This window comes from Macrobrachium rosenbergii, chromosome 44 (genome assembly GCF_040412425.1).
Source record: "Macrobrachium rosenbergii isolate ZJJX-2024 chromosome 44, ASM4041242v1, whole genome shotgun sequence".
NCBI classification, from domain to species: domain Eukaryota; kingdom Metazoa; phylum Arthropoda; class Malacostraca; order Decapoda; family Palaemonidae; genus Macrobrachium; species Macrobrachium rosenbergii.
Window position 1 is genome coordinate 17,028,549 of NC_089784.1, and position 25,338 is coordinate 17,053,886.

Below are 25,338 nucleotides of genomic sequence, written 5' to 3' on the forward strand. Positions count from 1 at the left end.
CATTAATTAAAATAAATATGAACAAATCTTCTTTATACTTTATAAAACTCAGGTTACAGATCACTTTGAAAGTGGTGACCAGATCAAACATAGAGCACGTCCCAGACAATTTCCTATTAGTGCTGGGAAGATGCAATTAACTACTCTTAAATTAAAACAGGAACCTGGTAAGCGATTGGTGATAAGGCGCTGTCCCTTGAGAGAGAGAGAGAGAGAGAGAGAGAGAGAGAGAGAGAGTACTCCTCCTATACGTGATCACTATTATGCCATATCTGCATATTCCTAAGTTATCAGATAAAATCTTAAGAGCATTTTTGGTTATTTATTGTACGATATTACATACCAGGATTTTAATTCAGTATTCTCTCTCTCTCTTCTCTCTCTCTCTCTCTCTCTCTCTCTCTCTCTCTCTCTCTCTCTCTATATATATATATATATATATATATATATATATATATATATATATATATATATATATATATATATATATATATATATATATATATATATATATATATATATATATATATATATATATACACACCTATACATACATACATACACACACATATGTATACATATATATACACAAACATAAATATATAACTACCCTTTTTAAATATCTGAGAACCTCTACACAGGAGCAATGTGTTCAATGAAATTATAATTCATGATTTTTTACCCGTACACAAATAAAATGAGTGCATAAAAATTCAGACTGTCTCTTTCAAAAAAATACTAAAAAAAAAAAAAAGCTTCCCCATTATCACATTTTTGCAGCTATTATTTTTATTTTCAAATATTTGTAATTAAATACAAAATAATTTCCAGCTTGCTGAAATTCCACAACAAAATAATTTGCATTTACGTTTTGCTGTATTGTTTATTTTTATTCCCTGTCCCTCTTTAGTATAAAATATGACGTCTTACTTCAACTTTCCGCATTTTAAGAGGACAACATGCCATCCTATAATTAGAGAAAAATGGCTGAAATATGTCACAGCTCGCCAGCTCCCCTGCCATTCGCGGTTCTTTTCTCCCGTGGACGTTCTTGCATGGCTCTCGTTCTCTTTGTGCAACAGACCGTATGACACGTGTCCCCTTCACAACGGGAAAACGTTCTTCCCTTCTCTTCTGCGAATTACTGTATTTCGGCTCCCTAAAAGCCACTAATTCCAATTCTTGTCTCTCCTCCTAAGTTTGAAAACAGGGTCTCGAACTTTTGGCACAGAGCATCCGTTGTTCATTTTTTCCCACCGTATTTATTCATTTATTTATTTGACTACTTTTCTCCGTCACTATATTTAAATTCATTTCACTATATCATAAAATAACAATATATACTGTACGTATTTAACTCCTAATGCTTTGCAGTGTAATCTTGTTGTAAGTGTGCCTGCTGAATAAATTCTGTAAATTGTACAAAACTATCTCGTCTGCTTCGCAGCTCAATTACAGTCTTCAGTTACTGGATTTGGTATCAAAACAGGTAGCACGCATTCCTGATATTCTTTAAAACAACTTTCATGAACTGCAACTCCACTTTACTTGTGCAGAGGTAACGCTCGGCCGTCGAGGTTATTTTGCTAAGTATGCTCAACTTTACCGAAACGAGCTGAACCACAATTTACATGGAGACGTCGAAACTCACGATGGTTGTGAGCAATCAGACATCTCTCAATAGCAATCGATATGCTGAGGAAGATGAATTCTTTAAGGGTTCTTTTGGAGCCGACATGTTTCCATGGAGTATGAAAGATGAGCGAGTGAGAGGACGAATAACCAAACCATTTCACAATAATCAAGATTTAAAGCTTTAAGACAAATTATCATGGTTCCTTTTCTCATAAATTATGTATAAATTTTACAAAGAAGTAAAACATATGACTCACATAACAGTTAACTACAAATTACATTGTTTTGTGAGGAAAAAAACATTCTTTGGTGAAAAATATCACAGGATAAAAGTTCATGATGAAACCCAAATGCAAAAGTTAGTTTCAGATAAGTATGGATGTTTGTAAAATTGCATTTATCAATATTCTACCTCAGGCCAGGCTATCTAGCCTGAAATCTTAGTCATTTATTTATAAAGTCTGTTAACGTATCTATTCTTAATCACTACATGATGTTATTATCACCGTTATTATAAATGGTAACTAAACAAAATTAGGTTGAAAGTTTCTTAATCTTCGGTTTTTGTTTCTGTTGTGTTTCTAAGTTCTAACGAAATGACCAAGATAGCTACAATGAATATCAACGTGAAAAACAAGCCTTTTTCAAGTATTACTGTACTTGTACATTCATCGCTATACTGCGTTAGCTGCCAAATTCTAGTCTGCCAGCATCCCTCAAAGGTGCGCCTGAATGATGATGAGAGCACCATAAAAAAAAGAGAGAGAGAGACAGCGCGAATTAAGCTGCTATAAGAGATGCTACTGTCTTTGTTATTATTCCAAGATCGTAACAACGATACATTTCAGAAAGACTTTTACGTGTATCTCAGTGAGTATATAAGCTAATTCCAAGCGACTATGCCATTTAAACGTCCGAGATAGGAAGATCTTACGAGTAGAATGAAGACAATAAAACCTGAGTTGGTAGGTTGCCTTGTGGTTATGACAGAAGTGATGGGATTCGTTTTAAAGATTTGTCATTTTATTAAAGCTGTTAGAAAATAATCCTAACCATTCCTCTTGTGATATTCCCTGCGACTTGCTATCCTATAAAATTTTAATGTCTAAATGAATAATATGGTTGGAATCAATATGTATATATATATATATATATATATATATATATATATATATATATATATATATATATATATATATATATATATATATATATATATATAATTAATATTAAAGTATTTATAACATATGATAAAACAAAAACAACCGTAAAAGTACATATGGTTCATGCCCTTAATCTGCATACTACGAAAAATATACAATAACAATAGTAATCCCTGTGATAAGATATTAGTAATGAAAAAAAATGAGTATAAAACATATTTCCCAAATTCATGGTAATAAAATAAAATCCTGTAAATAATTTCTAAGTATATATACAAAAAATTACAGTTTAGTGCCATTTTTGCTCTCAAAGTGTGTAATAGGCCAATATAACTGTCATTTCTTACACAAATTCCGAGATAGCGAGTACCTTCTTATTTGACCACCCTGGCTACTCTGCCATGAGAGAGAGAGAGAGAGAGAGAGAGAGAGAGAGAGAGAGAGAGAGAGAGAGAGAGAGAGAGAGGACGGGGTAAGGGAAAACCCGTTGTTCAATGGATGAAATTACAGATGAAGGCATCATAAAAACATATATAGATCATCTGATCTAAGGAGAAGTAGCAGTAAACTTTGGCAGATTTTCCGAATACACAAGTCAGTTTCAGCATGTTAATTAACTAGCTTCTAATTTCGAGTCCCTACCAGCAACTTTGACAATAGTGAAGCAGATGTCCTAATGAAGCTGACTCTCGAGTCACAGGTGGCACCCGTGCAAGTGCAATCAGTAAATGAACTTCATATCACCTCGTCGATTAATTAGGATACCTGAGTGACATAGATCGCGAGGGTCTTTCATTAGGTACGTGAAAAGACACTGTTTCCATAAGTCAACAACATATTCAACTAATTGTAAAATCATTTCATGTGCTCATACTGAAAAGGTAAGCGTTTGTTACTCAGACGTATTGCCTTTGTATATGACCTAACTACTGTATAATGATATGTTTTTTTTAGTCAACAACAAAATCAACTAACTGTTAAATCATTTCATGTGCTCATACTGAAAAGGTAAGCGTTTGTTTCTCAGACGTATTGCCTTTGTATATGACCTAACTACTGTATAATGATATGTTTTTTTTAGTCAACAACATATTCAACTAACTGTTAAATCATTTCATGTGCTCATACTGAAAAGGTAAGCGTTTGTTACTCAGACGTATTGTCTTTGTATATGACCTAACTACTACTGTATAATGATAAGTTTTTTTACACGTAATATACCTATGAAACTTTCAACATCTGTTGCTATTTCTTGCACGAATATGTATCCTTATGCATTTATAAGTTTGATGTTATTCCATTCAACTTTATTCTGTTCCGTTACAGGAAAAAAGACTGAAAAGATCTATAAATACATTGTCTATGTATTGGAAATTATCAGTTTTAGAATCGAATACGTCCCGTCCGTTTTCAATTTCAACATCCAAAAAACGCAGGCAGTTTTTTACACACAGTCAGAGACAAACACTAGTTTTCTATCCAGTACTAAATAAAAATATAAAAAAAAATATAAAGATCTGAAAAACAGGAACAAAGACGACTGGATCAAAAAAAGGAGTCTTAGAATGCTGACAATTCTTTATGTAAGGGGTTTCGAACCTACCATTAATAGTGCACCGCGTACCGTCTGAAATGACGACAAAATTTAAATAATTTTGTAATTGTTCCATAATATCAAGTGCACAGAGTTCGATGCTAGTTTGATTGCAATTGTCAATAAATGTAAGTAATACTGAACCTATATATATATATATATATATATATATATATATATATATATATATATATATATATATATATATATATATATATATAAAAGGAGCCCATTAAAACTCCAAAAGTGTAGAAATATTATATTTCGGAGACAACTGTCTCCCTCATCTGACAGTTGAGGGAGACATTTTCTCTCCGAAATATAACGCATAAGATGTATATAATATATATATATATATATATATATATATATATATATGTGTGTGTGTGTGTGTGTGTGTGTGTGTGTATGTATGTATGTATATCCTTTTAAATGCATCCAAGAGGATAATATTATACCTCCAAACATGCTGATCCCTGGCAATTGCAACTCTTCTCATTACTGGGTGGCAGCAGTAAGCCCTTGGGATTATTCATTCCTTGTCTCACAGTCCGTTCTCCTGACTCAATGATCTATGCATCCCATTACTCAGCAGTCATTAACGCTCAAGGTAAGCGCTTATCAAACCACTAAGAGGATGATGTGGAACGGTTTTCATGTATTCATTCCTACAATTAAGATATTATATTGCACTGCGGAGAGCTCTTCCTCTTTTTATTTGTGGACGATTCATGTTGCCTCTCCATAATTAATTTTTCCGGCGGACAATGAAGTGATAAATTCAGTTTCAGATTTGCAATACGCTTTATTGTCTCTCATGATTGCGAAGGATTCCAATAATTTTCAACGGATAACTGTCTAAGTGAGATTGTACGTAAGTATACAGGTAGTATTCATTATTGGTGCAATACACTTATTGTTCTTATCATGTATTATGAATAAAACTTTAGAGACCACTGTGTCTAAAATATTCGTTCAGTAATGAGTCAGCAAAAAGAAGTACGAAATATCAAAGAAAAGTGTATATACATATATATATATATATATATATATATATATATATATATATATATATATATATATATATATGTATGTATGTATGTATGTATGTATGTATGTATGTACATATATACATATATATATGAATATATATATATATATATATATATATATATATATATATATATATATATATATATATATATATGTATGTATGTATGTATGTATGTATACATATATACATATACATGAATATATATATATATATATATATATATATATATATATATATATATATATATATATATATATATATATATATATATATATATATATATATATATATATATACATACATATATATATATATATATATATATATATATATATATATATATATATATATATTATATATATATATATATATATATATATATATATATATATATTATATATATATATATATATATATTTTTATAAATATTACTGCTGTTCGCCCTCGATGTAGTTAGGTGTAGGAATATTAGGCCAATTGACCTCGACAGAGAACATCTCTGCCCGCCGGTAGGGTAGGCAATTTAAAAATAACAATCACCGCCTTAGACAAATGGCGCCGCATAGGCTGGAAAGTTTGTAAACAAAATATGTTAGGGCATTAGGGACCTAAGCCTCAGAGAGGGTTTACGCTCAATGACCCCTAGTTATGGTGGCCCTTAAGCTTTATTCTATGCATTCGACGATGCCTTTGTCAAGGTCGGATTGCCCGGGGCGGTATAAGTCCTCCTCTGGAAGAACGAAGCGAGGTCGGGTCAGTCAGTGAGAGAGATCCCAGCGGTCACGGAACCAGGGTGACGCTGCGTGCGTGCCCGAACGATATTCTTTATTCTTTATTTACTTTCTCTCCTACGTCTATCTTAATTAGTGAATTGGGAAGACTGCCAGAATACGACTCCTGAGGTCCCTCGTTTGCGCAGCGAATCGACGTTCACGGTAAGTCCGATTCTTGTTGAAGCTTCGTCGATTGACTAGTACTTTTCTGTATTTCACATTTTTTCTTTGTTTTCTTCCTTCAGCCACCACTTAGGGTATATGTGTTTACGAAGTCTAGATTAAGTCAAATTATTTTATTGTTAGCTTCAACCCCATTATTCCAGTAAAATACCTAGGATTTAGGGTAAGCAAAATCAGGTTAAATCTCGATGCTTTTGTATGCCTCGCGTCCGAATGTTTGGGAGAACCGTTGCGTTTAAAATCAAATTCATCTCAAATATTCTTTGTTAAGGTTAATAACCCTTAACTGGCGACCTTTGGCTAATTAACGTCTGTCTTTGAGGTTAACTTTTGGCTTCAAGTGACAGGTTACGTGTAATCTTGGTTTGCAGGGCCGTAAAAATTACGTAAATTGAATAATACATGATCAACCAAGACCCTCACACGTAACATTGGCGACCTTGCGTAGAATCTAAAGTACATTTTAGAGAAAGAATCTGGAGAAAAGGAAATTAAAATTACATTAATTCCAAAAAAAAAAAAAAAATAAAAGTCAGATATCGAACTCCATTTCATTCTTCCAAACAAGGAACGAGGCATAATAATAAGCAGTAAAGAGAATAGTTATAATAACAAGTGTAGCGAGAATTAGCGTAGGAAAGGGTGCGTCGAGCAGAGAGTCATAATTTATAACGTTTAAGACAAGGGCATTTTACCGTGTTCGGACCGTGAGAGAAGTCGTTCAAAACGAATCTTAAGGCCGAATCGCGGGAGCCCAGTTCATATACACAAAGTAATTTAGAAATCGCGTCGGCAATTCCGATCGTTATTGTTTGCATATAGCGGGAATCATTCAAAAACCGTGTCAGTGAAGTGGCGAACGAACGGAAATAGTAATTTATCATAAAATACATTTTCAGTAAAGTAAATTTGGTCCGTTCCAAATCACGCAAATCTATTCCATTGTTTGCCGAGGATGTTTCACCGGTGAGAGAACGATAACAAAAGACAAAGTTGTTTGGTAATTTAGTTTTCCATCCGAAACGTAAAACGCTATGCATGATTGGTATATTTAAAGTAAAATCTGGATACCTGCATTTGTTTCGTTCGTTGTTTGAATTTGTGCTAAAAGAAAATACCCGCCATCTTGGATTCCCTCCGCGTTGTTTTGAAATTAGGCCTGTTTGTGAGAGAACGGCCATTTTGATTTTCCCGCCATCTTGTTTTGAAATTTAGGCCCTATTGGGACCTCATCTCAACGACCTCTGTTATTGTCACTCTGCTCCCAGCTCTTTTGGGCACTACTTTTTTTCATTTGCTTTTTGTAGTAGAACCCACCTTAGATACTTCAGCTAGAAAAAAAAACAAAAAGATAATTTAGGCAGGGAAAGATAGGCCTTAGTTAGGAGTAATACCACAAGTTCCTATACGAATACCTACTATAAAATCATATAAAGAAAATTTAAAATTTTTACGATAAACTTTTGTGACGTCGGCTCCCGGGAAAATTAAGATAATAAAGTAATCCCTAAGGAAGCCAAGACGACGCATCTATATCATTTTATTAAGATCCATGCCATTGTGCATGTATAAAATCTTTGTTTACATGTTCTCAAGCAGCAAGAAATTCGCTGATTGAAAATCTCTCTCTCTCTCTCTCTCTCTCTCTCTCTCTCTCGTCATTCAAGTAAGCATTCCTAACCTAAGTGTACGTGACCCTCTTCAAAGAAAGAACGGCCGACACTAGGCTAATTAATTCGAATACAATAAACCAATTAAAAGAAAACACCTCTGTCCCACAATAGATGAGGACAAGTTAAGAGTAATTACAATACAGTGATAAACTGTCGGTCACGAGTGAGGCCTGCTATCCAGACCAAAAAAGCAAACAGTAGTTTTCACCCTCTGAAAAAAGAAGGGGCCAGCACTGGGGCCGGTACTGGGACCAGCCACTCACGAGGATCTTTAAGAAAAAAAAAAAAAAAAAACAAATTCACTTTATTCCACAGTGCCAATAATTTGCAGCACTCATCACTGGAATAGCTTACTTCTCTATCTCTCTCTCTCTACCTTCCCTTTCTCTCTCATTCGATTGTTGCACTCTGCAGGGGTGTAGAGTGCCTTTCCTCCCATATAGCCTAGTTGGACTCCAGTAGAGGGTCCCTAGGAACACATTGGCACCATAAGTGCCACTAAAGAAAACAAAAAGGAACACAGAAGAGAAAGTTCTTCTGAACCTAACCTGCACCAGTGCCTAGGGATACTGAGTGCCACCAGTGTGACCTGTACACGGCACACCCAAACTACAGTGCCACCTTTTGAAAGGGTGCCACGTCATTGAAGAGACACTTCCTCGCTGCCCAAGTACGCCCACGACCCGGTTAGACGCCCTTCCCCACCAGAACCATGGCAGCAGAGCATTATAAAACTTTCCTGGGGCTGGGGACGGCGGCAGGTCTCACCGGCTCGGAACTTACTACCTGGGTTAAGGAGCAAGTGGACGACTTGGCCAAGCGGGAGAAGGAAGAAAGACTCGAGCAGAGGAAGTATGAAGCCGAGCAGAGGAAGTATGAAGAAGAACGAAGGGTGTATGACGCCGAGCAAAGGCAATATGAAGAGGAAAGAGAAGAAAGAAGGAGACAGCATGAGTTAGCCTGCAAGGAAACTGAGTTAGCCCTAAAGGAGAAGGAGCTCGAGCTTGAGAGAGCGAAAATGGAGAATGCCGAAGCTATGGCTAGCCATCAAGCCTCCAGTCCTACACCTGCTGCATCAAACGCTCCAATTTCGAGCATCAATTCCCTAGTCCCCAAGTGGACTGAGGACGAGCCAGAAGCATGGCTGGAGGAGATCGAGGCTCTTTTCGATAACTACAGCACCACGGAGACGGAGAGAGCCTTAATACTAGCCAAGCATATGGAGGAAAAGCCAGAGGCAGCGCTTCGCTCACTGGAGAAGAGCCAGAGAGGCAACATGGCAGAAGTTCGTAGAGTCATTACAAAGGCCTACGAGATAACCCCAGAAAAATGGAGACAACGGTTCCGAGGTCTTGCCAAGGAAGTCGGCTGGTCTTGGACAGAATGGGCATGTCACAAAACCCAGTCCGGTACGCACGCTGGTTCGACTCCTTGGCCTGCACGACGTTTGAGGATCTCTTCAATCGGACCATGCTAGAAGACCTTTTCCAATGTGTGCCAGGGCCCCTTGCAGTATATCTTAACGATAAACAGCCCTCCACACTTATGGAAGCTTGTCGCATGGCTGATTCGTGGGAAACCTTCAATCAGTCGCATAGCACCTCTCAGAAGCGAATCATCCCTCCGGCCTACCTCTCGAACTCCACTCGCCCAAAGAATGGACTGCCTAGCAAGACCCATGTGCAACTATTGCAAGAAGGGGGCCACGCTGAAGCTGAGTGCCGATACAAACTCGGCACTAATAAGCAGCCTAACCCTACCAGCCAGAACTCCGCTCCCGATTCATCCGCTCAGCCCTCTCCTCCAACAGTTACTGCAGGCCACCGAGCCCATCCAAAAGGCCCGTGCAAATCCTGTGGGGCTGCTAGCCACTACAATGCTGGATCTCCGGCCTGTCCACATCATGTCCCCACCACCAAATTTGTCAACCTAATCAGCACTTCATTCTCTGCGGCTGGTCCGCACCGGATCCTTTACCCCGAGAGACTGGAAACCCAGTACATCTCGGTGGCCCCTCTTCAGAGCACTAGCCTGCCCATGACCCTTCCGGTCACAGTAGACACTGCGGCAGATATTAGCCTGATCGCCAGGGCCCAAGTGCCAGCCGGTGCTGTGGTTGACGAAGAAACGCGGTGGGAAATGAAGTGGATAGAGGGCCACACCATCACCGTTCCTACGGTCCAACTCCAGGTAATGACACCTTGGGGCACGATACCCCACCGCCTTGGCGTGGTAGGTGGAATTCGGCCCGGAGTGGTCTTCTTGTTGGGTCGGATCTTCTCTGCGGAAGCCCGTCACCAACGCCACTCCGCAGCCACGTTACCTCCTCCACGGAGGCCCCATCTAAAACTCTCAACCATGACAAACCTCCACCTTCCGCCCACCAAAGTGGTCCGCGGAAGGGCGCCAACCCAACCTATTTCAGGCCTAGCCCTCTCCAATCGCGAAGGGCTGGCCCACCAAGAGGTCCTCCTCCGCGAAGAGAGATTCAGGAGGAGCAGTACCGCTGCAGGACGTGCAAGCGGGCAGACCACTCCACAAATTGGGAGGGCTGCCCAAGCAAGCAACGCCCAGCGGACGCCCCGAACAAAACTCACCGAGAGGCTACGATCTCCGCTGGGGCAGGAATCTCTGCCGCAGCCAACCACAAGTCGTCCGAGAGGTATTGCACCTCCGGACCCCTCATCAGGCATGCCTGACCTCAACTGCTGCCAGTGCCACTTGCGAGCACTGAGCAGTGCCAGACTCCGTCCGCCACGGACGTTGAGCTACCAATGGAAAAGGCCTCTATGCCGGGTCTAAATCATGAGGCGAATCCTCCTCCGGGAGATTTAGGGTTCCCCATGCAGTTGATCATCGCGACTGGAGAGCCTCCAGCACCCGAAACTTCTTCTTTGCAAAATTTTGATTCCAGGGGATGAACCCTGGAGGATCGAAATGGTACCCCTCCCTTGAAGACCAGGAACTGGCATCCTCGGATGCAGAAGTCGAGATCGCTCTCGCTCCGGTTGTCGCAGCAGCCGGAGTAGGGAGTCCTCCGCAGCTTTTGCAGTTGCCCCTGACTTCGCGCCCGCTAGCCCTTCTGGCCTGTCCCCGAGTCGGTGCTCTCATCACCTGCTAGGCCAGCTACTGATAGGCCTTGGAGGAAACCGAAGAAGAAGAAGAAGGGGCGGAAGAGAGCCCAGTAGTTGCCGAGCTATACGCTCATCCTGGCACTAGTGCCCTCTCGGCACAGTGCCCTAACATCTAAGAGTGATCCTGGCCCCTTGCCCAGAGAAGGTAGCCAGTGTGATCTCTTCCTTTTATTTGTACCTAGCCTAGGCCACCTTAAAGTACGGTACATCAATTTAGTAACCTTGTTCCTTCCACTTACCACCGAGCCGCAGTAATCATGTAAGTAGCCTAACTAATTTCAGTAATCTTAACTATTGTGAAACGAGCCACGATGCTCGTGACACGCATGGCCTAAGACCTCAGTGAGGCACCCATTTATCATATGAGGCAACCCTCATGAATTAACTAGTAAATTTTAATTGTATTAAACATAAACCATGTTGTAATTTAGTTAGAATATTAACTCTTATGTTGGTGCTACAGTCGGGTTAGGATAGGTTAGGCTAGGGAATATCATAGAATGTACCACTAGGCTAGGTCTAAAACACATCATGATTGTAGGAGGTAGCCTATAATAACCGTGAGCACCTTCCAGTACTATTAGAATTAGGTAAAGTAGTGAATATAGCTCATATCCTATCTAGGGTTAGGTAGTTCTGTAGCTAGGTAGGCTAACCAGGACTAATCTGCTCAGGGGAAGGAGAGTAACCTACGAGAGGCGAACAGCTTGTTTAGTATAGACCTTCACGCCCGAAAAGGGAGTGAAGGCCCTCTTAAGGGGGAGCTTTTATAAATATTACTGCTGTTCGCCCTCGATGTAGTTAGGTGTAGGAATATTAGGCCAATTGACCTCGACAGAGAACATCTCTGCCCGCCGGTAGGTAGGCAATTTAAAAATAACAATCACCGCCTTAGACAAATGGCGCCCATAGGCTGGAAAGTTTGTAAACAAAATATGTTAGGGCATTAGGGACCTAAGCCTCAGAGAGGGTTTACGCTCAATGACCCCTAGTTATGGTGGCCCTTAAGCTTTATTCTATGCATTCGACGATGCCTTTGTCAAGGTCGGATTGCCCGGGGCGGTATAGGTCCTCCTCTGGAAGAACGAAGCGAGGTCGGGTCAGTCAGTGAGAGAGATCCCAGCGGTCACGGAACCAGGGTGACGCTGCGTGCGTGCCCGAACGATATTCTTTATTCTTTATTTACTTTCTCTCCTACGTCTATCTTAATTAGTGAATTGGGAAGACTGCCAGAATACGACTCCTGAGGTCCCTCGTTTGCGCAGCGAATCGACGTTCACGGTAAGTCCGATTCTTGTTGAAGCTTCGTCGATTGACTAGTACTTTTCTGTATTTCACATTTTTCTTTGTTTTCTTCCTTCAGCCACCACTTAGGGTATATGTGTTTACGAAGTCTAGATTAAGTCAAATTATTTTATTGTTAGCTTCAACCCCATTATTCCAGTAAAATACCTAGGATTTAGGTAAGTAAAAAATCAGGTTAAATCTCGATGCTTTTGTATGCCTCGCGTCCGAATGTTTGGGAGAACCGTTGCGTTTAAAATCAAATTCATCTCAAATATTCTTTGTTAAGGTTAATAACCCTTAACTGGCGACCTTTGGCTAATTAACGTCTGTCTTTGAGGTTAACTTTTGGCTTCAAGTGACAGGTTACGTGTAATCTTGGTTTGCAGGGCCGTAAAAATTACGTAAATTGAATAATACATGATCAACCAAGACCCTCACACGTAACAATATATATATATATATATATATATATATATATATATATATATATATGTGTGTATATATATATAGGGAGATAGAGACAAATTCTTAATGCATTTATAACTTGAATCTTGATAAATTTCGAAAGAAGCAGTTTTGAAACTGTAAGCAGATTTAAAACTCATGGTGAAAACATTTCGCTTAAGAAAAATTTGAGAATTTAGTCAGATATCGTCAGCGGAGTTTTGTTTTGAAAATAAAGATACCATAATAATTAATATCTACTACTTGCCCTCGGGTAACGTTAAAAAAATAACAAACATTTCTTCTCTCATTTGTGCTGCATATGTTATAAACAAAATAATCAAAGAAAAATGTATTCCCTGAGCTGGGGATAGATCTGACACACAGTCGTCATATTCGGTTAATATATTTGTCAGTAATGAACCGCATTTTTCATTTTTGTGAACACAAAAGACAGTACACTTATGCTACATGTTTTATTAAGAGGAAGTATTTTCTTACTAAATACTTTTCAACAGGATATTGAATAAACTATTTTTTACGGAATATCGCTAGATCATGGTATATAATTAATAAAATTCACTTTAGGAAATTTTTACGCACACTCATAACTACGACATAAGTAACTGAGGGAATGAAAATGACATCTAAACCTGACGGATAGACACCGAACGACAAGAAAAAGAAAGCATTTGAACAAGAGTTCCAGGGACACAAACAAACTCAAAACAAAAAAAGGCCTTTGCAAGATCTGTTGGTTGCTTCTGCTGACAAGTCTGACAGACTTAGGAACAACAGACATTCCAGGAACTTGAAGACGGAAAATGTTGAATGTGTTTTCAGCTCCTCGAAGATGAAACGACGACAAGTAGTGACATCTGAAAGTATCGTTAAACATAACGTTAAATAGTGGACATACTTTTCATTCTGGAGACATGTGCATTGAACATTTATATCCAGTATTTATGGTGTATAAGTAATATATATTGATAAATATATATAATATATATATATATGGATATATATATATACCATGATATATATATATATATATGTATAAACATATATATATATATATAATATGTATATATATATATATATATATATATTTATATATATATATATATATATATATATATATATATATATATATATATATATATATATATATATATATATATACAGGGAGTCCATAAAGTCTCTTTACAATTTAAAAAATATATTACAAAAGCCATTGGTGCGATATCCTAATCAGATTTGTTCTATATACTGAGCAGTTATCATAGTTTTAATCACATTCCATTTGTGTATTTCAGGTACTCTGTTGATGAAAGAGGCACTGTTAAATGAACCCCTAAAAACTGGCTACTCCTCAAGAAAAGGCACAATGTGTGCCATGCTTTACTGTAACAAAATCGGATACGCAGACTCAGCGAAACCGTAGAACTAAGTATGGAAGAGATCCACCGTCACTTCTGTCAATTTGTGCATGGCACAAGAAATTTACGGAGACAGGGACAGCGTTGGATAAAGGGAGGAGTGGACGGCCAAGAACATCTGAGGAAAACATCGCCCATGTAAGACAAGCCTTTGATCGTTCTCCTACAAAGTCCATCCGTACTGCTGCCAGATACTTACAGCTACTAAGTTCAACTGTGCATAAAACCCTACACAAGAACTTGCGATTACTCTCTTACAAAGTGCAACTCATACAGGCACTCGAGCCAAATGATAAACCAAGAAGAAAAGAGTTTGTAGTTAACATGCTGGAACGCGTTTCTGAGGATGAAACGTTCCTCAACCGAGTTTTTTTATAGTGATGAGGTAACCTTTCATGTTTCACAGAAACCGAACACACATAATGCAAGCATCTGGGGATCAGAACATCCCCATGTGACTAGGAACTTCACCGAGATAGTCCAAAGGTGAATATGTGGTGTGGGACCGTGTACAATCGAATTTGGTCCATTTTTCTTCAACAAGACATCAGCTACTGCAGATGTTAACCTTGACCTTTTGATTAAATATGTGGCAACACAAACAGATGACCTTCATCCAACCATCATTTTCCAGCAAGATGGTGCACCACCACATTGGGGACTGCATGTTGGTAGGTTCCTAAATCAAAATATTTCCAGGCCGGTGGACTGGAAGGGATGACCCAAGTCCCTGGCCACCTCGTTCACCAGATATTACTCCCCTGGACTTCTTTCTATGGGGTTATGTTAAAGATATTGTGTATCGAAAAAAGATACAGGACATCACTGATCTCAAGCAAAAGATCACTGATGCCATTGCCACCATGGATGAGGCTATGCTAGAGCGGACATGGCAAGAAAACGAGTAGTCTTGATTTCTCGTAGACAAATTTCTTATTATCCCTAAGGTACTTGCTCCACTTCTCCCCTATAACCATTAGTTATCATGTTTTCTTTTTGTCTCACATTTATTTGCCACCTCATCTACCCTCCTGTATCCCAGCAGACGATCTCATTTGTCTTGTAATTGCACTTCAAATAATCCTAATCTTTTTTTCCAGTAAAATACTCATTTGTTTGTCCTACCACTCAAATTTGTTTAATCCTTCCTCCAGGCTTCCTAAATCCACGAACACTTCTTCCTGACTACGTAACCGTCTCTTGCGCACCTCAACTTTAACTCTAGCCCATTTTCACCCACCTTCTCCTTACATGCTATTCTTTCCTCGCCATAATCAAACTCACTCATTTTAATGACCTTTTCCGCTACATTTTCATCCCTCCCCCTTCAGTCTATTTGCTGAAAGCTGCAATCATACTAGATTTCGACACAAACACACCATTGCCATACAGTACGCAATAATGTAGTGAAATCATTGGAATTTCATGTAAAGTAAAGCTACTCTTATTTAATTTTCATACTGGCAGTGTAAGGATACAAAAAGGAAAAAAAAATAACTGATAGTCTAAAATGAAATATAATAACACCAGACACAAAACATTCTAGGTTCTTTCTGCCGCTGATCAATTGCCTATATGCCAAAAAGTGTTGAGGTTAGTTATTGTCCCCTGTATAAAGAAACTTTACATACTGATAAATAAAAATTACAACTACTGTAATATTTACAGTTTTAATGAACCTCAGCTCAAGCCACGTTTGTTTCGTTATTTATCATTTCATAAAGAAATGAAGTAATATTTATTTCCCGAGAACCCATAAATTTTACATATCAAAAACAAATCAATAATCTTATAGTGGATACATATTAACGTGTTTAGTAAACGATACAAGTTCTGTAATCTGGGAAATTAAAGAAATTTAAAATGTTTTTTCAGAAAATTTTACAAGGTAACTGAGGCGTTATGAAATTATGCATATCTTTTCTTCATAACAATACGAGAATGTTTAGAATGATTAGAAATAAAAAGCTTACCACTATGGAAAAATATGTTTGAATCTCATTATTATAAAGTATGACTTTGAAAGGAATGAAAATTACTGTATCACTCAAATGTAAGCATAAGTTTGGAGACCCAGTAATAAAAAAAGATGCACTGGTTAAGTATACAAAGACTCTACTCCCACCAAAAATGTGCAGTATCTAATGAGTAAACAACCTCAGCGGTATTTCACTTAAAGGAAATAAATAACGAGTACTTATCAACGAAATTGCCGTTCCTATTTCGAAGAATTAAGAGTTAACGAGGTTAAAACAAAGCTAGCATCCAACCACAAAAGCATGAATGTACAGTACGTAGATTTATTTTCCTTTTATTTACCAAGAGTTTATCTCTGTCTCTGAAATGCCGCCCCATTTTCCGCTTGATGTCCCTCGCCCTCGCTACAACCAACTTCCCAGTTACTGCTCCCTTCCTTACTTGTAACTAATATTTAATTACTTAAATGCAAACAAAATGCTTTGTCTATTTTCCCCGGATTTTTTTTATTTCATAAATAATTTATTTCGCACGTTTGCTGTGTGGCTTATGGCTAAATGATTTGCGGTCGTAAGCGTATAATTATTTAAAGAGTAAACGTACTTCAAAATGTTAACTTGAAAATCAGCCAAAATGCAAAATAGTGTTAAACTTAATCCTGTGACACGTTCTTACGCCGTCATTTGAACATAACTTTCAATCGCTTGACAGACTATGTACTGCGGATTATGTTTGTGATTTACGTTATTCCCACAGTTATTTCTTGTTTTTATGCTGTCAATGCCAGGTACCATTTTCCCGAGATGTAACCAAGTACCTGGACCTTTCCCTGAAAAAAGCTGGACGCCATATCTTAAAAACTAACCATAGAATTTTCTTGAAAATAGTATCATTGTGTTTTCCACACCCAAATTACCTGAGAAATATTATTCTAACCTAACCTAACTTAACCCAACCTAACCTAACCTAACCTAGGGGCATGGCAAAAAACCGGGGCAGGTGCAATACTAGCATACATCTCAGGAATTTGCTGCCGGGTATAAGGCTGCTATTCCTAGTCCCGATGCTGGGGGACTCCCGGCAAGAATGCTATTTTCTCCTTCCGGAATCCCACATGGGTGAAAAAACTTGGTTGCCATTAGGCTCAGGACAGACTCGTCTGCCTTTTAGGGGATATTTCCATCTCCCTGGGGATTCACAATCTGCTACTAAGGGTACCTCTGCCTTGAAGTACATTGTATCCGCACCCGAAATCATTGTCCTGCTAAGCGACATCACAGATAAAATCTGAATAAATTTAGTGGCCACGGTCCATCAGAACTGTTTATGTACCTGTGACAATGTCCAGCGACTAAGTTTTTTTTTTTTTTTGTACATCAGTTAGCAGGATCCGCACATCATATCAAGTCAATACATTTATGTTTTTGTTATAAAAATATGTATTTGGATAAGAAATTATTTAATTGTCATTAAGACAGTCATGTGTTAAATTTAACGTACCTGGTAACAGCAAACAATAATTATATTTTGTTTGGTAAATTCTGTGAATGTTAAGGCAATTCCATTTTTACTTCGAACATTAAAAATATGCATTTTACTTATCCTATCAACCGCTTTCTTAAATAATACCAGGATAACATGCCAAATTGGAAACTAGTGTTTAACTATGAAACTATACTGAGATTTCGTCCATTAACCTACTCACTGCAAGGTTAAAAAGAAAACGTTTATTGCAGCTACATATGAAAATACGATTACAAGTGTTACCTGACTTTAATTCTAGCTGACAAATGGAAGTCATTTTTTCATAAAATACATGGATGTAAAGCATATTTTAATGCAACCATACGAAAACATATTACTGTTTATAGGTAAATAGTTAAAAGCAAGGAAAATATTTAGCCTTTATGAAGGAAATCAGCTTTGTGAGAAAATAACCGACTGGTCACGATACGATATTTTTATGCATATGTAAGCATTCACGTGTAAGCATAAATGTTAGCCCACTATAACAGGAAATGTGGAACCTAGTATTCTTCACAACGAGACAATCTATAAAAAAAGATCATGTGTTTCGTAGAACAAAATACCTTTTTTGCATGACAAGTCAAAATATACGCGTAGGAAAGAGTAACGTAGGGTTGTTAAAACTATTTTCAACCAACAATCACACAAATCTTGTGTACCCCGTAATTATGACCATTTACTGAATTTACTTCTATTTTTTCGTCTGCGAGTTCAGGGAATGTCCCTTTCCTCTCTGAGATCCCTCCTCATTAAGTTCTTTATCTCCGCTTTCCTCTCCCCCTTCCCCTTCGGCATAATCAGCTCGGCCATGTGTAATCTTCCAACTTCACTATTCGGGCTAAATTATCCCCGGATCTCCCTCATCTTGGTTTGCTCAAGATTCATATTTAATGACACTCGCTCGCACCAAGTACGTCACGCTTTTTGCGTAAGAGATAGTTTGTTTAGTGTTTGTTTAGTAAATGACGCCTCAATGTTTTCTAGGGAGAGATTTTTATTTTTATTTTTATTAATTCACGTATAAAGAATCCAGTAAGACCAGTTACATTTATTATATTTTCTATGGTTTTTCTTTTTTTTTTCTTTTTTTAGAAAATGGGCCTTCAGCAGGTACACATTTTCCTTTTTGCAAAGCTTTCCCGCTTCTCAAGAATTCGTAAGGGATGAGAACGTCAGCCGTTGACAATTGGGTGGGATAACATCAAAGCCTGTTATTCTAAAGATTTCCTTACACTAATTCCAATACGCATACAGTCTTTGGGGATGCAATGTAGATACTGTCCACTTATCTTTGGCCTATTTTCAGTAATTACTCTACGGTATAAGATTAAAAACTAAAACCCTTTCAGTATCCGTAGGGAAAAATCCTTTGATGAAATTTACAGTTGGCAAGAAAACTGAACGCTGCGTCGTCAGAGCTTCCTGATTCATCATGTTTTGGCCAACAGTGAAATTCTAAAGCCCTTTAACATACTGTCAACCTTCTCCTGCACCACTGCTAAACAAAACACCATTGTATGTTGCTCTGACGTGAACTTGATATCTCCCCTCTCAATTTGGTCACTGCCACTCTTCATTTTACTGACCCAATAGAGAAAGTCACTAATTTGGGTATATGACTATTTTGGATGAGTTTCTAACTACAGACATTTTCTAAAACACTTCCATGAATTTATCCCTTATCCTTTTAATCAGTAAGTATGTATATATGTATGTAGTGTATATGACCACATTTAATAAAATGCAGATTACAACAAAAAGCATTAAGAAACGCTAATTCGTTAGTGCTAAAAGTTTAATACCGTGAACGTCAGAAAGAATGTAATAACCTCGTCCCATTACAGAACGCGCAGGAAAAAATGTGTAATATCGTCGTCCCATTACAAATACCAGTCAACCTTTCATTTATTACGTACGTTTTCCTGTCGCATTCTGTTTCCGAGAAATCGGACAGACAGAACAGTATCTATGCATTATTTACTCTCTCTCTCTCTCTCTCTCTAATCTCTCTCTAAAATCTCTATCATATATATATATATAATATATATATATATATATATATATATATATATATATATATATATATATATATATATATATATATATATGATATATAATATATATATATATATATATATATGTGATAAATACTGTGTGTATGTGTGTGTGTGTGTGTGTGTGTGTGTGTGTGTGTGTGTGTGTGTGTGTGTAGGAAATATTTTCTGTTCAAACAGAATTCCATCTAATAAAAGGATTCTATAAAAACGCCAAAATGGAGAGTTAAGTAATAAGAACAACTGTCTCCCAGTAAATAACTGCCTGTAGACTGGAGCACAGTTGTTCTCCGAAATCTACATAATAACCTTCAAGATTTCATTTTTATGGGTTCTTATTATATATATATATATATATATATATATATATATATATATATATATATATATATATATATATATATATATATATATATATATATATATATATATATATGATAGTATATATATATATATATATAATTATATATCTTATATAAAAAAGTGAATGTTTGTTTGTTTGTAAGTTGTTTGTTTGTTTGTATGTTGGTTTGTATGTCTGTTTGAACATTTGTGTTATAGAAATCCGAACTGCTTGGCCGATCTAGTTGAAATTTGGCACGTAGCATCACTTCACAAGCTTGCGGCAGATAACATGGTATGTGTCAAACCCGTACCACAGAGCCCGTCCCCTTCCCTCATCCTCATTCCCCCATACCTTTGTAACCTATATGGTAAATAAACTCTACAGGTTTATCACAACTCACTTCATGTCCTCGAGACCATAGAAATATAGAGTATTATTGAAAATGCTTTTCAGTCACTACACTAATACCTGGATAAAAGGGACAGACAACACAGTAATAGCTGGATAAAAGGGCCAGTCACCACTGTAATAATTGGATAAAAGGGACAGTCTGCACAGTAATACCTGGTTAAAGGTGACAGACAGCACAGTAATATCTGGATAAAAGGAACAGTCACCAGAGTAATAGCTGGATAAATGGGAGAGACAGCACAGTAATAACTGGGACAAAAGGGACAGTCACAACAGTAATACCTGGATAATTGGGACAGTCACCACAGTAATACTGGATAAAGGGACAGACAGCAGAGTAATACCAGGTTAAAGGGACAGCCAGCATTGCAGTGCCCAGATAAAATGAACAGTCACCACAGTAATACCTGGATAAGAGGGACAGACATCACAGTAATACCTAGTTAAATCTGTCAGACAGCACAGTAATACCTGGGTAAAAAGGAGAGTTACCACAGTAATACCTAAATAAAAGACAATCACCACAGTAATATCTGGATAAAAGGGACAGTCAACACAGTAATACCTAGATAAAGGGACAGCCAGCAAAGTAATACATGGTTGAAGGTGACAGATAAAAGGTACAGTCACCACGGCAATACTTAGTTAAAAGGGACAGTGACCACAGTAATACCTGGATAAAGGAGACAGACAGCACAGTAATAAGCTGATAAAAGGGACAGTCAACACAGTAATAACTGGATAAATGTGTGTCACCACAGTAATACCTGGATAAAAGGGACAGGCAGCGTAGTAGTACCTGGTTAAAGGGGACAGTCAGCACAGTAATACCTGGTGAAAGTTGACAAACATTACATTAACACCTGGTTAAAGGTATCACACATCACAGTAATACCTGGATACTATTTTGCTATTACATGTTGCTAGTCTTCTTTGCAAATCAATTGCAATGTACACCATTATATTATATATGACATTTACTACGAAGTAACCAATGGCGATATGCTGCGTTTTTATTAAACACGAAGATTATCTGTGTACTTATTCATCCGCGTGTCAGGCAATAAACAATTTTTTCTGTAATTTGTAAATTGCCCTACGGTCAAAAGTTCTATTTAATATAACTTTATACTGTATATCATCGTTAATTTTTCAATGACTGTTAAGAAATTACGAAAAAAGTCATTTCTTATACATTTTCTAATGCCTTTATACTTTTTCAAGGATTTTGTTTAAGACCAGAGAGATCACAGAAAATACATCAAAGTATCATATGCTTGGAAATTCTTAACATTAAAGTCCAGAATCTTCTGATGTTTCCCTCTCCGATGAGCCACCGTCTTTCGTTCCACTTTGACAAGGTTTTACCCAAAGGGAACCTTAATAAGTGCTGCTGTTAAAGTGAGAAAATCTCATATAAGAAAGGTGTTTTATATATATATATATATATATATATATATATATATATATATATATATATATATATATATATATATATATATATATATATATATATATATATATATATATATATATATATATATATATATATATATATATACATATATATATATATGTATATATCTTAGCTTATTTTCCTCGAATGTTAAAGTACTTTTAAATGATAATATCGACAGGAAATGGTAGGAGAAAGGTATACGAGAAGGATTACACCATTTCCAAGTTAGCATAAACTTAAAGGTTCTTGCATTGAATTCTTTAACAAGTAATAAATTCATGTCGTATGAATAATTAGAAAATATCCTCCAGTATAGTAAATGAACGATTACATTAAATAAGTAAGTTCATAAAACCTTCATTGTATTAGAAGCACATGTCTACTGAGTGACGTCTTGTGCTGGTTTCTTTATCAAGTAATAATTTACTGAATACTTTGGAGAAGTTTTGAGACATTTAATTGTCATATAAAGAATTAGAAAATTTCACATAGTATATATATCAAGGATTCCACTAAATGTCTTTTCTAATTCTTTTCACAATATTGCCAACAACATCTGAGCTAAAATAAGTTTTGAGTTACCGTTTCTTAGGTCTGAAAAACTTCTTATGATAAAAATCCTTACAGATCAGCAAAGAAAGTAAAGATAAGAGTATTGCAAAAGCAATTAATGCCTAACAAAGGTTCAATATGCAACTGGGATTATTCATGCTCTATTTTTTTTCAACTGTCCTCTCTGTTTAAAAGGTAACTGTTACCACTCTCATATAAATTTTAACTCTTCATCCCATAACGTTCATTGTCAAATAACGCTGACTGAATTTACATTTGCTCTTGAATGTCTCATGTTAATTTCACTCACTTTTAGTACTACCACCAAAAACAACAGCACCAACCCCACTATTATTGCAACTATTTATAACTCAACTACGATTAATTTCAATAATAAAGTATTTGAAAATTACTCTTTTCATAAATCTTGATAAGTGGGTGTCTAATTGCCTTTCATTTCCCCTTGGTAAAAACATTTATTCTCTCGTGTTATGACTGATAAGATGAAAACTATTTTAGATCATTTGTCTTCTTGGTATGCCTCGCTGGTTCCTCCATTAAAAAGTAATTGCGTTTTTGGGGTACAGAAAATTTTCATTTGCTGAGAGGTTTTATGGGTGTTTCATTTGACATGAATTATCACCCGCTACTACTTCTACACTGAGCGGAAATTTATCCAATTACATTAACATATTTCTTAAAATTCCCTTTGATGACTCACAGCAAATTAGACTAGATTTCAGTAGAAGGATGAAAGGTTTTGGGAAGACCGCTGAAAGGCTTAATTGCAATAAAACTATTTCATGAGACTTTTAAGTAGGAATCTTTTGATTGAAATCAATCAAATAATGAAGTCCATAACAGGAGAGCTGTTAACCAGCTTAATGGTCTGGTTAAACTTCGATATACTTAATTTTTCCACCTAAATTACTTTTACTAGCAAATGAAAATTAAACAATAGGATTAAACATTTATAAATAATTATTTAATACTGGTAAATCTGACTTAATTGTGGAATACTGGACTGTCTATGGAACATATAAGCAATCACATATCATCCAGCATCAAAAAAAAAAAAAAAAAACGGATATCTTGGATGAAAGACGATCTATTAAAGTTTGTCAAAAGAGTTCACCAGCCATCCTTAAACCGCCTTCTTCATCCTACTCTGAGTTAATATTTCTCTTTCTAATTAACACTATTAAACCCGTTTCTCTTGTTGCTTTAATGAAGCTCCAACTAGTTCAGTTCTCTCACATACATTTTATATAGCTGACCCACCCTCGCGTACATCTTTTATACATTCTCGCGTTTCTACCTTCACTTTGCACTCCCTCCTCGCACACAAAACCATTGCAAGGATACCAACGTTCACCCACCCCTCCCATCTCTAAAAAAAAAAAAAATTCACACGATACATAAAATATATTCCACATCAAATCCCCTAGAAGAGCAGCGGACACCAAGCAGAGAATATTCTAAACATACGCCTTTCCAGTGTGGATATTCTGACGTGACTGAATATATATATATATATATATATATATATATATATATATATATATATATATATATATATATATATATATATATATATATATATATATATATATATATATATATATATATATATATATATATATATATATATATATATATATATATATATATATATATATATATATATATCTCATAACTATGTGAGAGCTGTTGCAAAAACCAAAGGAGCTCTGAAAGTTACTATGATTCTAACTGCCAACGCTTGCCTAAAATGCATGCGAGTAACTGGCAGGAATTCTACTAAAGGAATTTGTTTTTATACCGGCTGATCTTTACAATTCAGGGGAGCATAGGTCACTACAAATATGTAAATTAAAAATATCTATAAAAACTAATACTTTAAAGAAATCCTAAATATAAAGCATTCCATAGGGCATTGGTAGAAATGAAATAAATCAAGATAAATCAAGCTGTCAAAAAACACCATCAATAAGAAAAGAATCTGGTTGATAACAAACAGTTGCCCCTTCTTCAATCTGCGAGTAACATTTAAAGAACATTTCAAAACTCTGCATTATGCCGTGCCTTTGATTGTTCATTTGATGCTGTGAAATTATAATTCGGTTTTGATGGATAATATGAACCTGTGATTTTTTTTTTCTGGGGAGGGGGAGGGGGAAGGAAACTACAAGAAGTCCCTATAACTTTGTTGGATCAAAACTTTATGGGGACTATATCCGGTAGTATGTTAGCTATACAGCTTGCTTCAACCTAATTTTCTTCAGCTTTAAAAGCAATACTATGAATATAAGAAATTTACAAATGAATTACTGCAGCATTCAATAATTTTGAATTTGTATACTTGGTAATAGTATTTATGTTGTAATAAACTAATCAAGATAACATTTCACCAACTAGAAAATAGTCTCTACCAACGAAAATCATACCTTGCAAGACAGGAAAAACCCAGTATCTCGATCTTTTCCCCTGTCACTAATTGGTTTCCTGACAGCATATTACTTATGAGGGGATCACAACATATTACAGATTTCTTTCCCCTTCCTTGCACAAGGGATTTCTTTCATAATAAACGTGGCGAGGAAAAGGCAATTCAGTACTCTGACAGCTGTACT